At 42.5% G+C, this 14,480-nt stretch overlaps 1 protein-coding gene and 1 long non-coding RNA gene across 9 annotated transcripts in view; one reads left to right on the top strand and one right to left on the bottom strand.

The window, feature by feature from the left end:
- NTNG1 (netrin G1) overlaps positions 1 to 14,480 on the top strand; it is a 206,281-nt gene that overhangs the window by 36,100 nt on the left and 155,701 nt on the right. The window lies entirely within an intron of this gene.
- The window catches only part of LOC114598688 (uncharacterized), a 50,191-nt gene continuing 49,470 nt past the window's right edge, over positions 13,760 to 14,480 (bottom strand). Inside the window, exon 3 of the long non-coding RNA XR_003707129.2 lies at positions 13,760 to 13,855. This is a non-coding gene — a long non-coding RNA (uncharacterized LOC114598688). The remainder of the gene's footprint in view (positions 13,856 to 14,480) is intronic.

The raw sequence follows: 14,480 nt of genomic DNA, 5'->3' as shown, positions 1-14,480 counted from the left end.
CTGTTTTTCTTCTGGGCTTTCACATCTCTAGTTTATTGTAAAGGGAAATTTTTCCCAAGATAAAATTGGACTCCGGGCGGGGGGCAAGGGTTGACTCTTGTAAATTACTTTTGTTCTTGTAAAATGATGAATAAAATCAGGTTCTTTTGAATGGTTAATCAAGAGCAATTTTCTTTCTTTTTCTGCATCATTTTATATTCAATAGTAGGTATTGATTGCCCACTTCGTAAGCAAAATCAATTATGAGTGAAGCATAAATTCCTTGGTTTTATAATTACACACCTTATAACAGAAAGCATTAATGACACCCAGCTCCAGAGAGACCGTCTGGTCACAACAAAAGCCTATTTTAAACCAGAGTGCAAAACATATTTACGTGATTCCGAATCTGGATTTTGACATCTTCAGAACTTTCTCTGCTCTCTTGACAAGGTCATTGTTTATACAACAAATGGTAGGTTGTAGTTTGCATTGCTTTAATATTGCAAGCACATTATGCACTGATTAAACAACAGAGCACAGCTATACATCATACCCTGCCGGTCAGTTTTCCAAGGTCTATAGTTCATCATTGTTGGGAGACAGAATGCCAGACTAGAAGAACCCTTACTCTGATCCATCAAGGTGATCTTTATGTTCTTACATTAAAGCAGAGGAAGGCAGCATGGTGCGCTCGCCCCTCCCCTCCATGTTTTGGACAAAAGCTCTTATGATTCCTTTCCATTGCCCATGCTACTTGGGCCTCATGCAAGTTCTATTCCACAACATCTGGAGGGCACAACCTCCAGAGTTGCCTATTCCTTATTAAGGCATATGCAACAAATGTTGGGAATAAGAATTCGAAAACTGAAGAAAGGAAGAGCATTAATTATAGTGCATCATGCAATGGAGGTGTAATGGCTGTCCACTTAGAGTTCACACATTGAACAGAGCTGGCATTGAAAGAGCCAATTTGCCACTTGTCTTCTCCTTATGCTTGAAACAGTGGTCAAAGCTCTCTAGCATTGCACACCTTGATTATATTGGTAGAGGAAGGACTACATTCAGCCCAGTGGCCACCTGAATTCCTGAATTATTTCATAGGAAATACCAAACTTCACACTGTCCCCTTATATCAGGGATATAACTGCTGATCCTCTGCATGTTGGACTCCTTCTCCCAGCACTACACTGGCCATGCTGTCTGGGGCTGATAGGAGTTGGAGCCCAACAATGTCTGAATGGCCACAGGTTCTTCATCCCTGCCTTATGTGGATATATATGACACCTGTCTACCATGAAGAGTTAGGCAGGTGGTGAAGAGAAGGCTAGATATGGAATGGTTCCTGTGACATTAATTTGTTTATTGGGTTTATTAGGGTCCCATCGCTGGGTACAAGAATGAAATGAAACAAAGTGGCAATTAAAACCAATAAAAGCTCCAAGGGCCTTCTGATGGTTCCCTCACTGCGAGAAGTGAAGTTACAGGGAACCAGGCAGAGGGGTGTCTGCCCTGTGAAACACCCTCCCATCATATTTCAAGGAGATCAATGACTATGAAACCTTTGGAAGACATCTGAAGGCAGCCCTGTATAGAGAAGTTTTTAATGTTTAATGTTTTGATATGTTTTTATATATGCTGGAAGCCACCCAGAGTGACTGAGGCAACTCATTCAGATGGGCAGGGTGGGTAAACAAACAAACAAACAAACAAACAAATAAAACACATCAGCCTGTGGAGTGTATTCAGGAAAGTAGGCTTGGCAGCAGCCCCACACTTCTCCTGCAATCTTAATACTTGCTTTGTTTTATACACCTCCCTTAAGAATCCTAATACGTAAGGGCAGCTTATAACTAGAAACAGATCTCTGTCAAGCTGCAGTATCCTGAATAGTATTGATGGCACTTGGCTTGCCCCAGGACTCCATGATTGTACTGTACAAGCACAGTAACTGGCGTTGGGGGCAACATTCATATACTGAGGCTCTCAAAATTCAGCTTTCAAGAGATCCCTCAAGTCTGAAGAGATTTCATTTCTCAGCAGGGATGATCCATGTCCGAAAGCAAACTTCCATTAAAAATGCCTACTGGTGTCAGAACAGTTTCTAGTGATGCATACAAGCTAATACAGGCCCAAAGAGCTTGCTTAGACCAATCTGAATATTCTAGTTGACAGTGGCCCCTTTTTCTCATGGCTTTGATACATTTGCAATTTGTTTTTCAATTTTGGACATGTTTGTTTGTTTGAAGAAAACCCCACTGCACGTGGAACAGGTGTTTTCATTGAGCAAGGTGTCTTCTTTCCAAAGGTTTTGTTATTATTAATGCTTGTTTACTTGGCTTCGCAACTGTGAGTATTCCCAAAGCATTCTAATAGCATCCAAACTTTCTGAAGCTTGCAGCGAGGCTTCCTTGGTAATGTACGTTGTAAATGAAATGCAGCACGGACAGTTTCAAAGTCCATAAGAGAGGAGCTTTCTGGGAAAATCAATTTTAACAATTGATATATTACATCCCTTATTGGAAGAGAAATGTGCTGGTAGCATCTTGGAAAACAGTCAGGTTCTTATAGTGTGTTCACTGACAGGCCCAATCTCTTGCGGACCCTTAAATTCATATATAGAAACCTTTACTTTCTTGCAGACGTGAGCCAATGGACTCACATTGATGCACAGATACACCAGCAATGCAATTAATTGGTGCTATGGAAGTAGCATACTTTCCTTCTAGGTTGTTTCACATCATAATATGAAACATCCTCGACCAAAGAAACATAAGGTCACAAGCAGTGTTAGAAACTCAGATATATAATCTAGGCTCCTTAAACCAGAGTTACAGTTGCCACAATAGAATGCCTAGTTGCCATTTTTGGGCCAGAGGGCTCAAAAGTCATATTTTTCAGTATCCCCTTCTCACAGTGGCCAACCAGATGGCTAGGGGAAGCTTGCAAGCAGAATGGCATTTGTTAGCACTGATCTGTTGTTAACTCCCTTTGCCTTCCCTCCACTGTCAAAATGTGAAAACTAAGCTTGAGAGCTGGTTACGTTATAACAAACAATGTAGCTTTTATTTATTAAACTTTTTGTTTTTGTTATTATGTTAATATTTATTATTGACACACAAAGTAGCAGAACTGGTATGGCTCAAATTCCAAGTATCTTCGCTGCTCAGCATCTATCAAATGGAAATATCATACCATTATCAAAAGGGAGGTCATTTTGTATAACAGTCTTCCTCTTCCTCCTCCTCTTCTTCTTCTTCTTCAGCCATCACTCATGGACGAGTAAGACTGTCTTCCATGAACACGGTCTTAACAGTGAGTCCATAAGTGACCGTGGATGCCAATTCTGGATCCACACGTCCTTCCTCATAACAGGACAGTAGGACTCACAGGGGTCCACAAAATTATGGTTATCATTGGTTATCATTGCCTAAACTTTTCGGTCATTTGAATCCTACGCCCTCCCTCGAGAGGAGTGCCTTATCATATATCTCACACCGTGTCTCAAAAATGAGAGGTTGAGGAGCTGGGGAGGATTGTGCATAATGTGAAAGCCAGCCCAGAGCTGTAGAAGGGAGTGGCAGGGCTTGCTTTGGCTGGTCTCTCCATGAACCCAGTAATCACAGATCCAAAAAAAAACCAACCCCACACTCTGTCTTCCTCTGAATTTTGAGAAGAGTCGGAGTTTCCTCATTCTCTATAGAGTTCCAAGATTGAGAGGAAATCTGTATCACTGTGGCTGGTAACATTGGAGGGGGGAAATGGTTCTGTTCTTCTTAAGGTTTCTAAATCTGGCTGTAAACATTACCCTTCCCTTGAACCCCAAGCACTTTTTACTAGTGGCTGCAGCTGCTTCTGTAATGGCTTCTGTGGTAGCAGTAGAAGTCTATCCTTGTCCCCTTTTTCTCTTCTCTAATGCCCCAAATGAATACTGGTTTGGCAGTATCTCAGCTGCCAGCATCCCAGGTGTCAGAGGCTGTTGTTGTTTAGTCGTTTAGTCATGTCCGACTCTTCGTGACCCCATGGACCAGAGCACGCCAGGCACCTCTGTCCTCCACTACCTCCCGCAGTTTGGTCAAACTCATGCTGGTAACCTCGAAAACACTATCCAACCATCTCGTCCTCTGTCGCCCCCTTCCCCTAGTCAGAGGCTAGGGGAACACAATTTCCCTTGACATCAAGCAGGCTGTAAAAATAACATTTCCCAGGGCTCCCGGAGCTCCCAAATCCAAAATGGGATCCCTGGGCTAATGTTAACAGTTTGGGCGCTCTTTGATGTCAGGCTTACATTGTAAGCCATTTACTGAATAACTGCCTTTCAATTAACCAGCAAATGTACATATAGAATAAATTAGAGCAATTTCAGACAGACAGCAGAAGGGTGAATAGCTTCACTCAGCTAAATTATATAAAATGAAAACAATTTTACATGCATTGAGTGGATTTAGAGAGACTGCTTTTGTCAACGACTTTAGTATTGATCATGCCTCATATGGCGTACTTCTGTTTACAAAAAATACAAATCTATTAATATTATTCTATTCCCCCCCCCATTATTCTTTTACCAGTATTAAGAACACAGAGCTGTTTTCCACCCTTGGCTTTTCCATCATGTAGTATATTGATTAAGATATTTTATGATTAGCTTTCCCAGGAACTTCAGGAGTTATGCTTTAGTAAGAGGGCTTTTGTTGAAGTTTGAGAGCTACTGGGCTGGGAGTCTGACCTCTGCATCTGACATCGTTACAATTTCTAAAACCATTTGAGTTTGGGTAGCCCAGGATTACTATGACTGACAGTTCAAAAATGCAGTGATCTGTTGTGTCTAACCTATGTCAAGCTGGAGAATATTTAAATCAATAATAATGCTATCAGAAGTGGAAAATCAAATGCAAAATAATTCCCTAGGCTTCCTGTGCATAATGACACTTGCTCTTTTGATGAATTGCTAATGCATTCTTGCACAGGAGAACAGCCAGATAGAAAGAGCAAGACTGGAAGAATTTGTGCTTTTGTTGCCCTTACTACTGTTCACCGCTGTTTATTTTTTTGTCTAAAAATGTAGAATTCACTGTTTAAAAACCATATTCAAGGCAGCACAACTCATACTAATTACCATTAAAAGACAAACAAATCCACCAAAAACCACTTTGTTTATCTCATCAGTGGTTATGGGCTTGTTCAGAATTTAAAAGCTGGGGGGATTATAATACAGTGGTGCCCCGTAAGACGAATGCCTCGCAAGACGGAAAACCCGCTAGACAAAAGGGTTTTCCGTTTTTGAGTTGCTTTGCAAGACGAATTTCCCTATGGGCTTGCTTCGCAAGTCTTGCTAGTCTTGCGATTTTTTTCTCGCTTTCCCCCCCTTTTTCTAAGCCGCTAATAGCCTTTTAGCAGCTAAGCCGCTAAGCCTTTAATAGCCGCTAAACCGCTAATAGCGCTAAGCCGCTAAGCCGCTAACAGGGTTGCTTCGCAAGACGAAAAAACCGCTAGGCGAAGAGAATCGCGGAACGGATTCTTTTCGTCTTGCGAGGCACCACTGTAGCTATTCTCTCATCTCTTCATAGAAAGCACTTGGCACAGCCCTGATGGAATTCTACTACATTGCAAAGCTGGCAGAGGAGCTGTACAACTGAGTACTCTTCACATCACAAATTCCCTGCCCATTGAAACATAGCATTTCAGGGACAGCGGTCATCCCAATGTGCTCGTTTTCCATTCAGTGACTTTTTGATGTGCACGAGCCTTTAGTGATTCTATTTCCCATCAATATTCTGAAGCAGCACAAGCTTAAAGATTTTTTGATTCTCTAAAAGTTCATCTCTTATTTGGGGGGGGAAAGAGCTGAGAATATTTCTGCATCTCATAGCTATAAAGAACAGGAGTTATTTTTTTAAAGGATGGAAGAGCACATGAAGGCTGAAAGCTAAACGTAAAGAGAGAGGGGGGTCCGTCTCTTAAAACTGGGGAAGCTTCAAAGAACATATATAGTGTCAGAAACCCAGGAGATTCCAGGCTTGCCATAACATATTGATTCGAAGCCCGTTGGAAAGTATATCCTTTCTGGCATAAAAAGGCAATAAATATTTGGCAAAGGTGTGTAGCCTTTCTGCACTTAAGGTAAGAAGGGTGCATTTTGCCAGTGCATCCTTTAATATGTACTAGTTGTTAATTAAAACAGATGACTTTACTAGTTCATGTTTTATGCATTTGTGGGATTTTAATACAGCCACAACTAAAAGGTTTGGTTCAGGAGCTTGGAAGCCTCCTGTAACCCTTTAACAAAGCACTTTTCGACTTAATTGATGTGCTTAATGCTGCTATGATGCCTACTCAAGGTGCTCTAGGGACGTCAAGTAATGAAAAATGAAAATCTACTCCCACTCTCTTCCTGTGTGCATTAATGGACACCATTAATGATGCAATCGTTTACCTTGCTACTCAAAAGTAAGCCTTGTTGTTTTTAATGGAGCTTGCTAGCATTGCAATAGCCCTCTCATGCATTCATTGTATTAGCTCCATCCCTGCTCCCAAACTGGACAAGCCTGTAGTACATGTTGTCGCATGCCACCCCAATCTCTGAGTGGTGCAAGATTCCAGGGGTGCTAGGCACTTTACCTAGGGTCCATGTTTCCTTTTGGAAATGAGGCACAGCCAAAACTGTGGAGTCTTGATTTATGGTTGATTTACACCTATATGTGAATCAACCATTTACAACCTGAGCTTGGGAGAGGCTCCCAGCATTAACACTCCAAGAGAGACTTGTTTCTCCACAGCCGTGGATGCAAACAGAAACCAACCATCATGCTTCAGCCCTCTCTCCAGCTTGCGGTCTTTTCCAACCTGAAACCTTTTCCCTCCCGGTCACATCCCAGCCAACTCTGGCTTTGTCTTCTAACTAACTTGGAGCTGGAGGAGGGGCCCCACCAACTTGCCATCTGACACAGAGCCTTTGCCTTCTTAATGGGCCATTGACTTCCCTTTGTTTTCCTAATGGCTCATCACTCCAGGCGATTACCTCATCAGGAAACCAGCCTGGCTTACAATTTACCATATTTTTCGCGCTATAACACGCACCAGACCATAACACGCACGTAGTTTTTAGAGGAGGAAAACAAGAAAAAAAATATTCTAAACGAAATAGTGGATCTATGATTTTTGTGGTTCATGCTGTGGCCACAGACATGTGATCTGACAGTGAGTTTGGAGTAGCCCAATGCAAAAATCCTGAGGATCCATGTGGATCCATGCTTTGTAACCACGGAGGAGGGAAGGAAGGGAAACCATGGATCCTCTGCTCATGACTGCAGCAGATCCCGCCACCCGCAGGCATTCGCTCCATAACACGCACAGACATTTCCCCTTACTTTCTAGGAGGAAAAAAGTGAGTGTTATGGTGCAAAAAATACGGTAATCCTTGCTGGATCCAGGGGTTTAGGCGGCTTGATTAAATTCTAGCACTTACTGGATCCAGGAATTCAGGGGAGTCTGGCATGCCACTAATGCATAAGGCCACGAAGACTCAGCATCACTTTAAAACCCCAGGGGTGCATGGAACCACATTTCAAAAATATAGTTGACAACATTCCAACCTTATGGGGAAATGGGAGATGGGGTGGGGGAAGTTCCCATTTTTTAAAATCTCATTTTACTTTCTTTATTACTTTATTGTTTTAGGGGTGGGGCAAGAGGAAAAGGTTTGTGTTAGGCTGTATCAAAACTGTGAAGTAAACTATAAATGCAATTATACAAAGTATTTCAAGGTTGGGGGGGAATGGAAGGCACGCCTCACCTGGAACCTAATTTGGTCTTGGGTCAGTCAGAGCAGATGATATTGGGTTATGTGGATCAATAGTCTATCCCAGTATAATGACCTGACCTGCTGTTTGGGGTGGATAGGTGTAAGAGGCATGCAACCAGACAACAGACCATCAAGCTTTAGACAAGGAAGGAAAAAAATGAGATAAGTGAAGATGGAAACAGCCACAATGGCCAAGGCTTAGAGACACAGCAAGCTGACACATGGAGTCAAATGCATCTAGCTCTTGCAAATTCTAGCACAGTGCAGAACAAGCCTGGGGAGTGTACAGTGAGATTTCTGCTGAGGGGAAAACTTCAGGAAGAGTCTGTGTTCCCTGTGGAGTGTTTCAGGACACAGCCTCGCCTGAAGATGTCCATATCTAGAAGTGTTCTCAAACATCCCTCCAAATCGTAATCTCATTGTTTGTGGAGATTTTTCAAATTCAGTTGATGGGGAGAAAGATGGGAACCTCACTTGTTTGTGGAGACTTTCTTTAAATTCTCTAGTCTCACAAGAAAAAGAACATACAAAATACTGGAATTGCATACGGATATTTGTCCGCCTTCACTCACTACACTCCAAGATAACAGAAGAGATCAGGATATATACAACACAAGGAAGCGTTTTCTTAATTATTTGGCAACACAAAATGCTGGCTGTTTTAGTTTTCCATTTGTTGATTTGATTTGCTCTTCACATTGAGGGAGAAATCCTGAAAATGGCAAGAAATGGCAATTTAATGTGTTCTAATGGATGCTTCTGGAAAACTTGCATCATCATAGGAGAAAGCAACACACAGTGATGTCATTTCCGTACCAGTGTGAAAACCCATGTTTGTTTCCTAATGCCAAAATGTGGACATTTCGACAGTTAAGATGAATACTCCGAAAGGATATTTTGTTTTACTATCTTTCTTATGCATCATTTTCAGAAACTTCCTTTAGGCTTCTAATATCGTTGTTACATACCACTGAATAGCATCAAAGGGCTCTGTGGCACAGCCTTCAAAAACAGTAGACGAGACTAGGCCTTTGGGAATGAAAGAAGAATAGAGCAATGCCATTTTAATCCAGAAAACAAGTGTGTATCTGAAGTTTGGGAAACATTGGGTTCCTAGAATAGTAGCTTATTAGCACAGAGCCTAACTGTATGTGCCTGGCCAACCCTTGTTTTTCAACCCAAAGGTATTATGATGCATTTTACAGTGATTCAAAACCTGCCTGGTATAATCCTCTGCGTATGGATGTGGGAGCATAATCGCCTTCTTCTTTTTGCTCAGGAGTGCTAGCTAGCAAACCGCTCGATCTGCAACCTTGTTAAGATGAAGCACTTGGACATAAACAGATTGGGTCTTCCTGAAGTCATTGGAATTAAATAGGTTTAAATCCAAGCACTTAAGCTTAATTGGGGTGAGGCTTTGGGTTGTACATCTGACAGCGCATATATTCGTGACAAGTGCCAAATTTGCTCTCTTGCTCTCTCTCCACCTTGCCATCGTTTTCATTGGGGATGAGAACTACGAGCTGCATCGGAATTGCCTTGAAGGGATGCTCTGGCATTGTCCGTGTGATTTTTCTGCTGCTCGGCTTCCCTAATAAATCATTTATATCAGGAGAAGAAGTGCAACAGGGCTAGTGAGAAAAACATGGTTGTTGTTGTTACTGCTGCTGTTGCTGTTGTTGTTTTGTCTCCATGTCAGAGAGCAAAAAAGCCAATAGTTTCCCCAGCCCAGTTTGTCACTTTAGCTCCTGTTAAATGCTGACCTATCTGAGATTTTTGAACTTTCTGTTGACATCTCTATGAACTTGCTCTCTGTAGCTTTGAGTCAGCTTGCTGGCCTCTGCTTAGATCCTTATGCTTCTTAAATCTTCAGTTCTGTTTCTTTCATCTATTTTGCCCCTTGATAAGACTGTAGAAGTCTTGGAATTGGTTAAGGAAGAAGAGAAAAGCTCATCCACTGCTGTTTTCTTAGCACATATTTTTTTAAAAAGAGAGGAATGGGAAACAGATAGGGTGGTGGAATAAAATTGGCCCCATAAGAATAGCTTTAGTACCATAGGCAGAATGGCATGTTCACTCCTACAATTTATAACGTGTTTTTTATAGGGGAACAAGAGCAATCCTGTCCTATTAGTGCCAAATTAGAGAAAACATTAGATCTGCATCTTTGTGCTTAAGTGCAGGGCTTTTAAATGCAAGTTGCCATGGTGAAGGTATCAATCTGGACTGGTTCCCTATCACAGGAAAGGAGTAGTGCCAACTTTTTGTTGTCTACTATGGTTCCAAATCACAGGACTCTATGCTGGCAGTTTCTACAAGGAAAATAACTCCCACAGGATTCAACTGGTCCCCCCCCCCCCATGGAAATTGCAGGCCCTGGGTCAGGGGAGCTGTCCAGATTGGGACTGAAGCAGGAAGCAAAAGCTGAAAACCCTCTAAACACCCGACCACCACCAACACTGCTTGGATCTTGCTCCATGTTGGGGACCCTGCACTGGCAATTTGTGTTATAAAACAACAACCTGCACTTAAGGACACATACATGGAACTTAAGTGCTACCTAGCTTGTGCCTTGGGATGCGGGTGGCGCTGTGGGTTAAACCACAGAGCCTAGGACTTGCCGATCAGACTTGCCGATCACCCCGCGACGGGGTGAGCTCCCGTTGCTCAGTCCCTGCTCCTGCCAACCTAGCAGTTCAAAAGCACGTCAAAGTGCAAGTAGATAAATAAGTACCGCTCTGGTGGTAAGGTAAACGGCGTTTCCGTGCGCTGCTCTGGTTCGTCAGAAGCAGCTTAGTCATGCTAGCCACATGACCCGGAAGCTGTATGCCGGCTCCCTCGGCCAATAAAGCGAGATGAGCACTGCAACCCCAGAGTCAGTCACGACTGGACCTAATGGTCTGGGGTCCCTTTACCTTTAGCTTGTGCCTTAGCTTCTTCCATTCCCCGCTTTCCTAGCCAGCCAGTCCCCCTGCCTTCCCTTTCATTTCTTCAAAAAAATACCTGCTGGTGGCTTGGTAACAGAAGAAGCTCCCATCAACAGCTGGTGTAGAGATGGACATTGTTTTCTGAAATGCTAACCTGGTGCCCAGCAAACTGCTGCAACAGGTATTTGAGGGCATAATGGAGATGCTGTTTAAAAGGGAAGTGGGTGACTTTAATGAGGGCTGTTGTTTTGGGCTAATGCCAAGCTCATTAAAAACCAGATCTGATATTTGCAGGCAGGAAGCGGTGGTTGCACTGGGCTCTTGAATATAAAAAAACCCCACAGAATTTGTTTAAAACATATTTCTTATGAAAAACTCTCTTTTTTCCATCAAAAGTCTCAAGATTTGTCAGCTTTTTGCCAGGATCCCTAGGGGACTGCCTATCCACTTTGAAATACCATCCGCTTCCACTGGGACTAAGGCGAGGGACTTTGAGATTTGCACCTTCAAATGTTGAAATGTGGAACCGAAAGAAACAAGGGCTCTACGGTGAATTCCAGTTTTGAAGCCTGCCTACACAAGAAACCAGAAAGTTTAAATTCTGTGGTCCAAAGGCAGACAAATCACTGATTTAATCTCTCTATGGTGGGAGTGGGCACTTGGTATACATAAACTGGTCTTTCCCCATATTCTGAAGAACCATTCTTTATGTTTCCCCATGTTCTTCACTTGTGGTTAAACCAAGGTGCTTTAATTTCGCACTAGGTGAATATTAAGCCTCTTGGTTCCGTATGTGGCCCTGTGCCTTTAATTAAAGAAAAGGAAAAAGACAAGCGTATCAGTTGATGCTGAACCTGAGGCCACAGTAATAGCTTTTCCGTACTATTTGTCTCATTTAATATTCACAGGCCACAAGGCTCTGTCTGTCATTTGTGGTTAGGAGTCTACATTTCCCCCCCTTTTAGTTGGAGAGAGCACTTGTCCTTTTTGTTCTACTTTGACACCGACACCGTGTTTCGCTTTACTCTGAACACAAAAGCGTGAGCGCCCCGTGCTGTTTGTACATTGGTGTCACCTCCTCCACCTGAAATTAGCATTCCCCAGTGCCAGCCAGCATATTTATATGGAGCATAACGTCCTAACTTTGACAAGTTAGGAAACAAAAACCAGTGTACAATGAGCATGCCAATTGAGGCTGATTATATTAATTGCTATTCAGGTCAGCGCTCAGATTAATTATTATGTTTGTGTAGCGTGTTTGTTAAGTGGTTGCCTGATTGCTGTTCAGAAGATTGATTACTTGTTACATTTACCTTGTGGCTTCTGCGGGGGAAACCGGTGCTTGCATTTCATCAGTTCAAAGCACACTGAGGTCAGGGAGGGCAAGTGGGAATTGCGTGTTGATCTCTTGGTAGGAGCTTGTGCAGACCTGAAATGGCATCAAATGCTTTGTTGAGTTATATGCACCCTTTTGATCTTCCTTAGGGACATCCTGAAAGCATGTCACTAAGTTTCAGTGATTTTCAAATCCTATATACATACACATACAGTTTTTAAAAATTAGATTCCTCTTTCGTCATTACTAGAGCTGAGCTGAAAAATCTCCGAAGAAAGAAGGTTACTGGGATTTTTCTTATTTTCTATCTCTGCACACACACACACACGGTAAAAAAGGGCCATTCTCCTTCCTTTACCTTTGTGTGGTAGCAGCCACTTCCCCCTGGAATGGCCCAGAATGATGGTATCCATGGCATCATGGGATATGCATAATGGTACCTAGACTGCCAACGCAGCTAACACTGTTCACTTGCAGTAGCACCAAAAACAGAAGTGGGGAAGCTGTGCTCCTGCCACTGCTATTGGCAAAATTCATCCTGGTTAAACTGTTGGAGATTTTCTCCTTTCCTTGGGATAATTCAATGAAAATTTCCTTGCAATTTCTCTGCCAACAAATAGGGCAGGGGAATTTTGATGTACCAGGTCATGGGGGGAAAGAAAGTGCACCCTCTTTGAATTCTGTAGTTTTACAAATGAAGGCATAATAACAACCATCTGTTCCTTAACAGGTCTTAAAAGTAGGTAAATACAACCTCAGATGAACAACAACACATGACCTATTACACTGTGTCATGCAGAACATGCGTATAAAAATAAAATTCCTAGTTACGTCTGTGGGTCTGCATGACCTTAGAATCATAGAATCATAGAATCATAGAATCATAGAGTTGGAAGAGACCACAAGGGCCATCGAGTCCAACCCCCTGCCAAGCAGGAAACACCATCAGAGCACTCCTGACATATGGTTGTCAAGCCTCTGCTTAAAGACCTCCAAAGAAGGAGACTCCACCACACTCCTTGGCAGCAAATTCCACTGTCGAACAGCTCTTACTGTCAGGAAGTTCTTCCTAATGTTTAGGTGGAATCTTCTTTCTTGTAGTTTGGATCCATTGCTCCGTGTCCGCTTCTCTGGAGCAGCAGAAAACAACCTTTCTCCCTCCTCTATGTGACATCCTTTTATATATTTGAACATGGCTATCATATCACCCCTTAACCTCCTCTTCTCCAGGCTAAACATGCCCAGCTCCCTTAGCCGTTCCTCATAAGGCATCATTTCCAGGCCTTTGACCATTTTGGTTGCCCTCCTCTGGACACGTTCCAGTTTGTCAGTGTCCTTCTTGAACTGTGGTGCCCAGAACTGGACACAGTACTCCAGGTGAGGTCTGACCAGAGCAGAATACAGTGGCACTATTACTTCCCTTGATCTAGATGCTATACTCCTATTGATGAGGCCCAGAATTGCATTGGCTTTTTTAGCTGCCGCGTCACACTGTTGGCTCATGTCAAGTTTGTGGTCAACCAAGACTCCTAGATCCTTTTCACATGTACTGCTCTCAAGCCAGGTGTCACCCATCTTGTACCTTGTACCTTGTTACACCAGTAAATCCTCTTCATTTATACAAATTCCAGTACAAAACTGAATTATTTCCTTAGGTTAAGAAAAAAATAAAGGAATGCATATCCCCCCCCCCCCGTCATTCTAGTTTAAGTAGTGCCTTTAAGAATTTCCAGTAGTTGCTTTGTATCCTCTGCTCTTTGTACTTTGATCCGAGCTATTTGGTCTCACATTTCCATAAAGGCAGTTGTCACCCTGGAGAAAGATAGCATCATATAATTTAGTAAAGGGCATACTGGGGGGGGGGGGGTTACAAAATACTTAGGGATTTAGGGACAAGAGGCTCTGTGATTAGAGCAAAGTGTGGAAGAGAACTTGGTTTTATTATCATTGAACATAAAGATGAATTATCATTGAACATATTCGGACAGTTGTTTCAAATATCGAAAGTGTTTGGCTATAAATATACCTTTACTAAACATGTGTCAGAGTGTTAAATGGCACCTGGTTTTGGGAGGCAATACCATAATCAGAGGAATTATATTGGGACTTAGTCCAATGTTGATTTAGTTTAATTGGATTGAGAGGCTATTCCAAACTAAGTGAAATCTTTAATAGTAGCAGAAAATAGTGTGGTATCCCAAGTGAAAACATCCACAAGTTCCATCTATAAGGAAATGACTGATGAAGTTTTTAGAGTTGGCAGAAATGGATAAATTAACTGATTTGATTAATAGGCAGAAAGGTAGTTCTCAGAATTTAATGTGTTCCTGAGAGATGGGCATGCTATTTACTGTGTCACAAATGAGAAAGTGTCCTCGGGGGCTAGAGCCCCAGTCCAGGGAGGTATAAACCTGCTGCCCAAAGCACTCAAGAAGGA

This window comes from Podarcis muralis, chromosome 5 (genome assembly GCF_964188315.1).
Source record: "Podarcis muralis chromosome 5, rPodMur119.hap1.1, whole genome shotgun sequence".
Lineage (NCBI taxonomy): Eukaryota > Metazoa > Chordata > Lepidosauria > Squamata > Lacertidae > Podarcis > Podarcis muralis.
Note: the sequence above shows the minus strand (reverse complement) of the source record. Positions and strands in the feature narration are given on the sequence as shown.